Raw genomic sequence first — 11650 nt, forward strand, 5'->3', positions numbered from 1 at the left:
TACAACTGACTTCCAGTAACACTGAGTGTGAAACCAGTTTACAAACCAGTTTACGATTATTTATTTCATACATGTACAAAAGTTCTTGTTGAGAATTAACAGAGATTTAGTTAATAATAAAGTTTGTTGTCACCATGATGGAGATCAGTATTTGCTTTAGTTGGTCTCTTGTCCCTTGACTTCTTACCTTTTATCTCTCTCTGGCTGCTGTAACAGTGAGTTTATAAAACACATTTGTTATGGCAAGACAGAGCCAAGAGTAAAATGATCAGGTGTTTTTATTCTTTTGTGATGATGTCACAATCATCTTGGACTATCTGATTTTCAGATTTTTCCTGTATATATTCATTGAAATTATGGGTATGTCATATTTAGCATAAATCTGTGTATCTACAAAATGAAATCAATATTTCTGTAATCAGGTCTTCTGAAAAATAACAATCATATAGTGTATTCAATTTTATTTTACTCCTGCTTTGTTCAGACACACAGATATCCACAATCAGCACATGAATCTCAACAATGGTGAAAAGTTTCATGTCGCAATGTATGCTGGGTTCCAGGATAATATAAAGCTCCCAGCATGCACTGCTGCATGAATAATAATAAAAATATAAAAAAAATATTGCCACCATTGTTGAGATTAATGTGCTAAATTGTGATATCTCTGTGTTTCTAGAACATAGTGTAGCGCTGTTTTTTTTTTTGGTTTATGCATGATGTGTTAAAAAAAAATAGTCATAGTAATTTATTGCTGTAGTTTCACAGTGGTGCTAATGTAACACTTTTGATCGAGGATAAAACACTGAATGAATAAGAATTAATTCCTTAGTGAATGAACAGGCAATATGATGATTTTGTCATCATAAGCATTACAACCGCAATCATTCATAAACTGTGTGTGCGCACAAGTGTGACTTGCAAAAACACAGCTCAAGTAGCAGAAGAAAAACAAATGTTTTAGCATCAGCATCCCAACTAAAGCAAGCACTGATCTCTATAATGGTAACTTCAAGCAAACATTTTCAATAACAACTTCTGTATGACAGAAATAAAGTCATACTGGTTAATAATAAGTGTAATAATGTGTAATGGCTGGAAGTCAGTCGTAGTTATTGTGTTTCTCTATTTTCTGTTCTTGTGTTTCTCTTTTCTTCAATGATTCTGCTGATTAACAGCAGGTGTTCATCACTAATGCTCAACAATCACTTACATATTCTCTTAATTATCTCACTGCAACACTGTCTCAATGTTACTTTTTACTCTTTGTAGTGTGGATTTCCCTGTGGGGTTGAAAGGGTTAACAGTGTAAGATAAAAAGACACACCCACAAAATGTATTTTAACAGTAATAAACTGTAAGTTATAAAACAGGTTTATACTGGCAACACTGTTGCCAGTAGTTTACTGTAAAATTTAGTTTTTTGGGTCACCATTGTGCAGAAGAGTAGAGCCTGTGCTTCAGTCCAGGAGAAGATCTACAAATATTGATGAAATGCTGCATGTTGCTTTATTTAACAGGCGGTGACTGTGTAGTTGCTGGTCCAGTGGAAATCTCTTTATTTACAAAAGTTTTGTTGTGGTTTCAAATGAAATAAGTTCACAGTAATACTTTGCTCACGTTATTAATGCATTATACATTTTAGTTTAATACATTTAAATGACAGTTGGTCAATTTAAGGTTTCTGCAAGTGAAATTAGTTAACTCGAGTTTTAGTGCATTTCACAGTAACATACTGTAGATTACAGTAAAGAACTGCACAATTAACAGTAAATTACTGGCAACAGTGTTGCCAGTATTTTACTGTAAAAAAACCCGGTAAGGTCTAACAGTGTACAGGACTGTTTCTGAGGTCAGGACTACTTAAATTGAAGGACTTGGTTTCTTTACAAACTTTATTAGTTGTTCATAAAGCAAAACATTGCTTGTTACCACATGGACTGCAAACCCTTTTTACTATAAATAGTGAGACAAGTAGAAGAAATAATGATTTTAAACAACCTTTTGCTGGAAATACCCTCAAACAAATGTGTGTTTCAATTTCTGGTGTGAAAAGATGGAATTGTCTAGAGAATGATTTAAAATGTTGTTCAAATATAGTTCGATTTAAATATAAGTATAAAGAGAAGATACTTAATTTGTATAAAGATGATGGTGAAAATTCTTAAAACTATAATATGAATGATCATGGTCTCGTCATTGTCTTTGATGCCAGAGTTGTCATTATTGCATTAATGTTGTTTTTGTTCGTTTAGTGTTGTGTAAGCAGAATTAATAGTAAAACAAACAAAAAAAAATTAAGGAAAATTGTTAAAAATGAAAGTAGATTACATCTGGTCTGCGTTATTTTTCATTTATTTTTTTTGTCGTTGTTATTTATTTAGTTATTTTTTTTCATGTCGGTTAGGCCATCTAATTTGTAACTTTCTTATTATAAGAATGGGGTAGGAGTTTATAAGATTTTTTTTTCTTCATCCTACTCCTGTTCTTCTTGTCATGGAATGTATTTTTGTTGTGTTTGTGTGGATTGTTGTTGTGGCATTTCGTGTTGCATTACCATGAAAAGAGAATAAATAAATGAAATGAAATGAATGTGAGATGTCGCTCTGATTGGTTTATTTCACGTTACGCCCAAACCACACCTATGAGTAATGAAGCTACTTCAGACCAACCCATTTTAGATTTGCGTCGGGCGCAAGAGTCATTTATCCCGCCGGTATAATAGCAACAGTGCCCAAGACCCGCCCACAAAGATACTTGTGTTTCGCGCTTGATACTTGCGGTTCAGATAGTTAAAATAGGGCCCCAGGTGTCTTCAATGTTGGCAATAAAAAAATAAAGAGTTCTTAATTCATCTTTGACTAAGATGTTTTTGTTTAAAAAATTTTTTTGTAAATTTTACTCATTTTAAATGCTTAACTTTTAAGGAATTAATTTGATTAATTATTACTCAATTCTTATTTGTTAAATTTAATTAATAATATTGCTTGTAATCTGTTACCAGTAGACCAGTAGATATAGCGTATTAATTTTTACAGTGTAGGCTATAATATGAAATATATTAATAATGATAATATTAATTATAAAACACCACTAGTCTTGTGATTGAATGATAGAATGTGATTGAACATTATTACCCATATTGTCACATTATATGGACTATATAGGCTTTTGTTACAAGGTCAGAAACCAGTTTTCTTTGAGTTTCATTGGCACCAGTTTGACCACAGTTAATTTGTAACAGTAGTTTACAATAAAAAAATTACAATAAAAACTCAAACGAAGCAGGTTTTATTGAAAAACTGTAAAGATTTCATTTATGTTGAAAATACTGTTACAGTGAATGCATACACGTAAAATGTAACCTCATAAATGTTTATTTTAAACTGAGATTTAATTACATATACAGTAGTAGGGCTGGGCAAATTTCACAATTCGATTCAATTCAATATTGATTATTTTGGATATCAGGTACAGTAACATGGCAAATTTTCTCAAGGAAAACATCTCTTAACTAATGCTGTAAACTATGGGAGTCAGTTGTAGCCTATAGGCTTCATTACCCTACTATAATATTGAAGGTAAAAATTAACTGATTTGTATACATACTCTTAAATTACACTTTTATTTCTTTTTTATAATAATAAAGTTATATGAAACATAAACATTTAAATGGTGGCTGTCATAAAAACTTGCCAGATTTATTCAAACATGTATTTAATATTGAAGAATATAAAAAATTATAATGAATACGTAATATGGTGTATATATTTAGCAAAGTAAATTTTTCAAGCTGACTAACGAGTTTATGGTCACTGAATATGGTTTTTCTGAGGTAAATGTGACGTTACATGACATTGTTTACAAGCTGTTTTACTGACGTCTTTCCACGGTTGAAACACTGAGCGATTCCATGTCACATGATACGGATTTCGATAAGTTGTACTCTTTCTTTTAACACACTTTCAGATGCTCATTTATGTTTATTTCACGCTTTAACTGGTATTAAGGCGGAAGAGATCTTCGCTGCTTCCCTTGAGCTGCGCCAGAGCGATCTCACGCCACAGTGCCAAAACTGTATTTATGCTTTTGAAATTCGTAAGAAAATGGACGTAATTTGAAATCTGAGACGGTTTCATATCAATAGTAACAAAGCACAAAGATTATTGCGATTTATTACATGGCTTGGTTGAATTCTAATGTAGAATGCGGTTGTTATTTCTTGATAACAGACGCTGCTAAGTATAACACACCGTTGCCATGAAAAACAGAGCGTTGCTATGGACGCAGGATTCTAACTGTAGAGACGGAATGGACTATTTTCTTTAGCGGAAGCAATACAATCGTCTTTAAATCAATAAACTCCTTTTTAAATCAATATTTTGTGTCAAATTATTGATTTATTTGGTGGGTAGCCATGTAATAAGCGGGATAATGTAGAGCGAGGTTCAATGCTTTGCGTCGGGGTCCTGATCAGCCTGTCGGGGTTGTATTCGCTATAACAACCACCTCGCGCTACATTATCCCTTACTTATTGGATGGGATGCGCGCTACGATGTTCCATTCATTCATCAACTGAAAACAGGATGACTAGCCTAATAGATTCTTGGGATTTAAAAATCGATATCGGTTCGTAAAAATGAGAATCGATTAAAATAGAGAAATCAAAAATAATTTACCCAGCCCTGTACAGTAGTATGAAGAGACCCGTCCAAAACCTCAACCTGAATGAGACAACTGCAATGATTTTCATTTCTTCAATCATAAACACATAAACATATGTTTCCCAGAACTCTCTGCCTGGACTCATCATCCATGATTGCTGTCAGCTGTGTATTATTAACCTCGTAAACTCCGTCTATATAAGTCCGGTTAATTCAGTCATTCATTTCTAAGTCTTGTATGTGTCACAACTCCATTTCTGAGCGCATCTTTGATTATCTGTCCCTGCCCTGGTTTCTATTTGGATAGTTTGCCCGTGTTTTGACCTTTTGCCTGTTTTGGATTAAGTCTTTTGATTAGTGATGGGAGAAATTAAGCTTTTCAAAGCTTTGAATCAATTGACCCTTTGCAGAGAGTTTGATTGACAGGCGATCTGACCAATCATAATCTGCCATCCGCCGAATCCGCCATTTTTGTCCGACAAAGCAGTCAGGAGAGTTAGTAGATTAATGTCGGTGGATTAGAACTTGAAAAACGGTGTGTACTGATGTCTTTCCATGGTTAAAACAACATTCCTTCTTATATTCATTCATGTTTATTTGATGCTTTAAACGACATGAATCGGACATGGGTCACAACGTGTAAACGGACGGATATAGGCAACCAATCAGAATTGGGCATCAAGACCTGCAGTGTAAACGAGGCCTAAGTGAATGATGGGTTTCGAAACATTTATGATGTAACGAAGCCTTGTTTACTGAAAGCATGTGACTTTGGCAGTTTTAAACACGCTTCGAACCACTGATTCGAAACAAAAGATTCGTAAAGGTTTCGAAGCTTCATGAAGGAGTGTTTCGAAAGCTCCCATCACTACTTTGGATTACCCTTTAATAAACTACTGCGTTTGGATCCTCAGCCTTTCTGAGCAGTTTGTAACATTTATTATTATGACCGCCGCTAGCGTAGCTCATATAGGGATTGTCAAAGTTTTTTTTTTTTTTTTTTTTTTTTTTTGTCACCTTACTGAATTTTTCGTCAACGATACCAGGGACACCGAAACACCGGGGAACATGAAATTTGGTGGGCATGTAGCCCCACTAGACTTCTAAGGAAAAATTTCGTTTGGTCCCCGGGGGCCACTCCCCCCCTGCGCTGGGCCCCCCCAAACCCCCAAAAATGCAGTTTTTCCTAAATAACTACCTGAACCGTGGCACCGAGGATGAAGAAATTTTTATGGTATGTTGGTCTACTAGACTTTTACGGAAAAATTTCGTTTGGTCCCCGGGGGCCACTTCCCCCCCCCGCGCTGGGGCCCCCGTAAATTTTTCGTCAACGATACCAGGGACACCGAAGCACCGGGGAACATGAAATTTGGTGGGCATGTAGCCCCACTAGACTTCTACGGAAAAATTTCGTTTGGTCCCCGGGGGCCACTCCCCCCCCGCGCTGGGCCCCCCCAAACCCCCAAAAATGCAGTTTTTCCTAAATAACTACCTGAACCGTGGCACCGAGGATGAAGAAATTTTTATGGTATGTTGGTCTACTAGACTTTTACGGAAAAATTTCGTTTGGTCCCCGGGGGCCACTTCCCCCCCCCGCGCTGGGGCCCCCGTAAATTTTTCGTCAACGATACCAGGGACACCGAAGCACCGGGGAACATGAAATTTGGTGGGCATGTAGCCCCACTAGACTTCTACGGAAAAATTTCGTTTGGTCCCCGGGGGGGACCGTTTCGTTTGGCCCCCCAAACCCAAAAAAATGCAGTTTTTCCTAAATAACTACCTGAACCGTGGCACCGAGGATGAAGAAATTTTTATGGTATGTTGCTCTTAAGGGCCCACATCAACCTAGCCCATAATCACTCATTTGTGATTTGCGCCCCTCCCATAAAAAATGAAAATGCAATATTATTCTGCTTTAATCGCCCCTATCTTCAGTGGAGATGTTCAGAACTGCACCATATTTCATGTGTATGATTAATTTGACAACCTCTGGGGGTATCCTCTGCTAAGTTTTGTAGAATTTCATCCATGGGGGGGTATAAAATAAATTCATTTATGTGCACATTTAGTGACTGTACACTCATCGGCCTGTAGATGGTGCTGTTGAGCGAAGGGTTGCTGGTTTAGGATGATACTGTCACACACACACATGCAGGAATACAAACAAACGCAAGCATGCACACACACTGACATCCACACGCACAGACACACACCCATACACACACATACAAATCCACATGCACAGACACACACAACACAAACACACACGCGCACACATGTACGCACACATACATACACGCACAGACACACACACACACACACACACACACACACACACACACAGACACACACATACACAAACACACACACATACACACACACACACAGACAGACATGCACATACTATTACTTTTTTTAGGTATATACATAAACACGCAATACAGCCAAATTACTCCACGTCATTTATTTTTGTGGAAAGCCAGTGCAGGCCTGAGCGGCGGTCATATTTTGTACCGCGATGCGGTACATCTAGTTATTGATATACTATTATAGCCTGGTTCTACCAGACTCTCGTACATTTCATTTGTACAGAGACTCTGGCCTCTCTCCATTGACAAGCGTTAACTTCCTTGTAGGCGGGTATTCTGTTGAAGTTTAAAACTACTGGATCTGCCCAGAGTCACTCTGGATCTGCCATAACCAATCGCTAACCTTTGGTCATGACGTAACCCTACAACTCAAACTAACGCACGACATCAACGTCATCGTTCTCAGCCACTCCCTCTGTTCACTGATTGGACCGCCAAAAATTTGGCCGGAGAAAACCAAAGAATACACCACAATCCCAGACGTAGTACTGAAGGGAAATAAAATTGAGCGGAAGTACGCAGGAGGGCGGAGCCAGGCTAATACTATTATAGTTTTTGGTCATATTTTCTATTTTTTATTTATGTCAGTTAATGTTTATATTATTTCAAGTAACATTTATGGTTTAGTTTTTGTACAATTTTATACTATTAATTATGACCGCCGCTAGCATAGCTAGCGAAAGCGGTCATATAGGGATTGTCAAAGTTTTTTTTTTTTTTTTTTTCGTCACCTTACTGAATTTTTCGTCAACGATACCAGGGACACCGAAACACCGGGGAACATGAAATTTGGTGGGCATGTAGCCCCACTAGACTTCTAAGGAAAAATTTCGTTTGGTCCCCGGGGGCCACTCCCCCCCCCGCGCTGGGCCCCCCCAAACCCCAAAAAATGCAGTTTTTCCTAAATAACTACCTGAACCGTGGCACCGAGGATGAAGAAATTTTTATGGTATGTTGGTCTACTAGACTTTTACGGAAAAATTTCGTTTGGTCCCCGGGGGCCACTTCCCCCCCCGCGCTGGGGCCCCCGTACATATTTCGTCAACCATACCAGGGACACCGAAACACCGGGGAACATGAAATTTGGTGGGCATGTAGCCCCACTAGACTTCTAAGGAAAAATTTCGTTTGGTCCCCGGGGGCCACTCCCCCCCCGCGCTGGGCCCCCCCAAACCCAAAAAAATGCAGTTTTTCCTAAATAACTACCTGAACCGTGGCACCGAGGATGAAGACATTTTTATGGTATGTTGGTCTACTAGACTTTTACGGAAAAATTTCGTTTGGTCCCCGGAGGCCACTTCCCCCCCCGCGCTGGGGCCCCCGTACATTTTTCGTCAACGATACCAGGGACACCGAAACACCGGGGAACATGAAATTTGGTGGGCATGTAGCCCCACTAGACTTCTACGGAAAAATTTCGTTTGGTCCCCGGGGGCCACTCCCCCCCCCCGCGCTGGGCCCCCCTTAACCCAAAAAAATGCAGTTTTTCCTAAATAACTACCTGAACCGTGGCACCGAGGATGAAGAAATTTTTATGGTATGTTCGTCTACTAGACTTTTACGGAAAAATTTCGTTTGGTCCCCGGGGGCCACTCCCCCCCCCCGCGCTGGGGCCCCCGTAAATTTTTCGTCAACGATACCAGGGACACCGAAGCACCGGGGAACATGAAATTTGGTGGGCATGTAGCCCCACTAGACTTCTACGGAAAAATTTCGTTTGGTCCCCGGGGGCCACTCCCCCCCCGCGCTGGGCCCCCCCAAAACCAAAAAAATTCAGTTTTTCCTAAATAACTACCTGAACCGTGGCACCGAGGATGAAGAAATTTTTATGGTATGTTGGTCTACTAGACTTTTACGGAAAAATTTCGTTTGGTCCCCGGGGGCCACTTCCCCCCCCGCGCTGGGGCCCCCGTAAATTTTTCGTCAACGATACCAGGGACACCGAAGCACCGGGGAACATGAAATTTGGTGGGCATGTAGCCCCACTAGACTTCTACGGAAAAATTTCGTTTGGTCCCCGGGGGCCACTCCCCCCCCGCGCTGGGCCCCCCCAAAACCAAAAAAATGCAGTTTTTCCTAAATAACTACCTTAACCGTGGCACCGAGGATGAAGAAATTTTTATGGTATGTTGGTCTACTAGACTTTTACGGAAAAATTTCGTTTGGTCCCCGGGGGCCACTTCCCCCCCCCCCCCCCGCGCTGGGGCCCCCGTAAATTTTTCGTCAACGATACCAGGGACACCGAAGCACCGGGGAACATGAAATTTGGTGGGCATGTAGCCCCACTACACTTCTACGGAAAAATTTCGTTTGGTCCCCGGGGGCCACTCCCCCCCCGCGCTGGGCCCCCCCAAACCCAAAAAAATGCAGTTTTTCCTAAATAACTACCTGAACCGTGGCACAGAGGATGAAGAAATGTTTATGGTATGTTGGTCTACTAGACTTTTACGGAAAAATTTAGTTTGGTCCCCGGGGGCCACTTCCCCCCCCTGCGCTGGGGCCCCCGTAAATTTTTCGTCAACGATACCAGGGACACCGAAACACCGGGGAACATGAAATTTGGTGGGCATGTAGCCCCACTAGACTTCTACGGAAAAATTTCGTTTGGTCCCCGGGGGCCACTCCCCCCCCGCGCTGGGCCCCCCCAAACCCAAAAAAATTCAGTTTTTCCTAAATAACTACCTGAACCGTGGCACCGAGGATGAAGAAATGTTTATGGTATGTTGGTCTACTAGACTTTTACGGAAAAATGTAGTTTGGTCCCCGGGGGCCACTTCCCCCCCCTGCGCTGGGGCCCCCGTAAATTTTTCGTCAACGATACCAGGGACACCGAAGCACCGGGGAACATGAAATTTGGTGGGCATGTAGCCCCACTAGACTTCTACGGAAAAATTTCGTTTGGTCCCCGGGGGCCACTCCCCCCCCGCGCTGGGCCCCCCCAAACCCAAAAAAATGCAGTTTTTCCTAAATAACTACCTGAACCGTGGCACCGAGGATGAAGAAATTTTTATGGTATGTTGGTCTACTAGACTTTTACGGAAAAATTTCGTTTGGTCCCCGGGGGCCACTCCCCCCCCTCCGCGCTGGGGCCCCCGTAAATTTTTCGTCAACGATACCAGGGACACCGAAGCACCGGGGAACATGAAATTTGGTGGGCATGTAGCCCCACTACACTTCTACGGAAAAATTTCGTTTGGTCCCCGGGGGCCACTCCCCCCCCGCGCTGGGCCCCCCCAAACCCAAAAAAATTCAGTTTTTCCTAAATAACTACCTGAACCGTGGCACCGAGGATGAAGAAATTTTTATGGTATGTTGGTCTACTAGACTTTTACGGAAAAATTTCGTTTGGTCCCCGGGGGCCACTTCCCCCCCCCTGCGCTGGGGCCCCCGTAAATTTTTCGTCAACGATACCAGGGACACCGAAGCACCGGGGAACATGAAATTTGGTGGGCATGTAGCCCCACTAGACTTCTACGGAAAAATTTCGTTTGGTCCCCGGGGGCCACTCCCCCCCCGCGCTGGGCCCCCCCAAACCCAAAAAAATGCAGTTTTTCCTAAATAACTACCTGAACCGTGGCACCGAGGATGAAGAAATTTTTATGGTATGTTGGTCTACTAGACTTTTACGGAAAAATTTCGTTTGGTCCCCGGGGGCCACTTCCCCCCCCCCGCGCTGGGGCCCCCGTAAATTTTTCGTCAACGATACCAGGGACACCGAAGCACCGGGGAACATGAAATTTGGTGGGCATGTACCCCCACTACACTTCTACGGAAAAATTTCGTTTGGTCCCCGGGGGCCACTCCCCCCCCGCGCTGGGCCCCCCCAAACCCAAAAAAATTCAGTTTTTCCTAAATAACTACCTGAACCGTGGCACCGAGGAAGAAGAAATTTTTATGGTATGTTGGTCTACTAGACTTTTACGGAAAAATTTCGTTTGGTCCCCGGGGGCCACTTCCCCCCCCCTGCGCTGGGGCCCCCGTACATTTTTCGTCAACGATACCAGGGACACCGAAACACCGGGGAACATGAAATTTGGTGGGCATATAGCCCCACTAGACTTCTACGGAAAAATTTCGTTTGGTCCCCGGGGGCCACTCCCCCCCCGCGCTGGGCCCCCCCAAACCCCAAAAAATTCAGTTTTTCCTAAATAACTACCTGAACCGTGGCACCGAGGATGAAGAAATTTTGATGGTATGTTGCTCTTAAGGGCCCACATCTAGCCCATAATCACTCATTTGTGATTTGCGCCCCTCCCATAAAAAATGAAAATGCAATATTATTCTGCTTTAATCGCCCCTATCTTCAGTGGAGATGTTCAGAACTGCACCATATTTCATGTGTATGATTAACTTGACATCCTCTAGGGGTATCCTCTGCTAAGTTTTGTAGAATTTCATCCATGGGGGGGTATAAAATAAATTCATTTATGTGCACATTTAGTGACTGTACACTCATCGGCCTGTAGATGGTGCTGTTGAGCGAAGGGTTGCTGGTTTAGGATGATACTGTCACACACACACATGCAGGAATACAAACAAACGCAAGCATGCACACACACTGACATCCACACGCACAGACACACACCCATACACACACATACAAATCCACATGCACAG

General features: G+C 41.8%; 1 pseudogene across 1 annotated transcript in view; it reads right to left on the minus strand.

Moving 5' to 3' along the window:
* The window catches only part of LOC309483405 (leukocyte elastase inhibitor-like), a 61555-nt pseudogene that overhangs the window by 27166 nt on the left and 22739 nt on the right, over window positions 1-11650 (minus strand). The window lies entirely within an intron of this gene.

This window comes from Leuciscus leuciscus, assembly GCF_965113295.1.
Source record: "Leuciscus leuciscus genome assembly, chromosome: 20".
NCBI lineage: Eukaryota > Metazoa > Chordata > Actinopteri > Cypriniformes > Leuciscidae > Leuciscus > Leuciscus leuciscus.